Raw genomic sequence first — 2,120 nt, 5'->3', positions numbered from 1 at the left:
TGTAATGCCAAAAGGGAGGTCTTTGGCAAAGACCAGGAAGACCATGACCGCAACCTACAAGCTGTATTGAAAACAATTAAAGGCTCAGGACTGAAATTAAATAAGGACAAATGTCAATTCAGGAAACCTGAGATTCACTATTTTGGACACATCATTGGGAAAAATTATATTAAACCGGACACTGAGAAAGTCAGAGCCATTGCAGAACTTCCCAGCCCAACGAACATAACAGAACTGCGTCAAAGTCTTGGAATGATAAACTACTTGGGAAAATTCCTTCCTGAGCTCTCTACTGTCATGCACCCTATAAATAGCCTATTGAAGAGCGACACCGTGTGGACATGGGGAGAAGCACAGGAGGAAGCCTTCAAAAAGGTAAAAGGCATGCTAACCTCAGCACCCGTACTGGCATATTATGACACAACAAAGCCAACAGTGGTAAGGGCAGATGCAAGTAGTTATGGCCTAGGGGGCGCATTCTACCAAGAACACAGTGACGGACTCCGACCAGTCGCCATGAGCGTAGGTACTCCCAGATAGAAAAGGAATGCCTTGCCAGTGTGTGGGCATGCGAGCGCTTTGGGAGGTATTTACAAGGTATGGACAGGTTCGTGCTTGAAACTGACCACAAACCTCTGGTTCCACTTTTCAACAGCTACGACCTGGATAAAGCACCTGTTAGGTGCCAGAGGTTATTGATGCATCTAATGAAGTTTAACGCTGAAGCTGTTCATGTACCAGGAAAACAGCTCGTTGTTGCTGACACCCTGTCTCGCAACCCCCTGCAGGGCTGTACTGTGTCAGAGACAGAGCATGTTGTCAAAGCTTATGTTCAGGCAGTGATTGAAACTAGACCGATCACCAACGACAGACTTACTGAAATGAAAAAAGCTACAAGCAACGACAACATTCTTCAAACGGTGATTCGTTACACAAGTGATGGCTGGCCCTCAGATTTGTCCCGCCTGTCACACAACCTGCTCAAGTATCACGCCGCTAGACCTCACCTGTCTGAAGTCAATGGACTCTTGCTGCATGATGACCGCATTGTTGTTCTTCTTTCAATGCAAAAGACTGTGCTGTCACAAATACATGCGGGTCATCAGGGACTAACGAAGTGCCGGAATAGGGCTAACATTTCAGTGTGGTGGCCAGGTGTCGGGAGAGACATTACTGAGCTGGTAAAAGCATGTGAGTTTTGCATCAAGAATAAACCAAATCAAAGAAAAGAGCCACTGATCACCACACCAATGCCAATATGAGCTTGGCAGAAGATAGCCACTGATTTATTTGAGCTTGAAGGTAAACAGTATTTAGTAGCAACAGACTATTACTCACGCTACATTGAGATTTCTCACCTACCTTCTACAAGCAGCAACCAAGTCATCACTCGCTTCAAGTGCATGTTCGCCAGGTGGGGGATCCCGTTTGAGCTAGTTACAGATAATGGCCCTCAGTTCGCGTCAGCAGAGTTTCACCTGTTCAGTGAGGAGTACAACTTTGAGCACACAACGTCAAGCCCTCACTACCCTCAAGCGAAGGGAGCTGCTGAGAGGAGTGTAGCCATTGCAAAGAGAATCCTTCGACAACCGGATCCACAACTAGCCTTGTTGAGTTACAGAGCCACAACTAACACCGCAACAGGCCAGAGCCCAGCTCATCTGATGATCAGACAAGAAATCAGAACCACAGTTCCTGTGTTGCCACAGCAGCTGAGCCCGACTGCAGTTGACCATCAAGCAGTAAGATTTAAGGACGAACAATCCAAAGCTGCCTACCGTTTCTTCTACAACAAGCGTCACTCAACCCAACCTCTGCCTACACTGCAGCCTGGCCAGAGGGTTAATGTCAAACTGGATGGGGAGAAGGGCTGGAAAACCCCAGCAAAAGTTATCTAGAAAGCTCAAGAGCCCAGGTCCTATCTAATCCACACCGACCAAGGGACTGTTGCCCGCAGGAACAGGAGGCATTTGCAAGAAGTGCCTGAGCCAGTTTCTGAGAGTGCTGGACAAGAGACCAATATTGACTGTGACTTTGCCACTCAAGGTGACACAGACATCCCTCTCACTCCTACTGGTTCACCTGTGTCCTGTGTCCCAATTATTTCCTCGAGTTTGGGT

The sequence above is a fragment of the Cyprinus carpio genome, chromosome B1, assembly GCF_018340385.1.
Source record: "Cyprinus carpio isolate SPL01 chromosome B1, ASM1834038v1, whole genome shotgun sequence".
Lineage (NCBI taxonomy): Eukaryota > Metazoa > Chordata > Actinopteri > Cypriniformes > Cyprinidae > Cyprinus > Cyprinus carpio.
The sequence above is the reverse complement of the archived record's forward strand: the minus strand, read 5'-3'. Positions refer to the sequence as shown.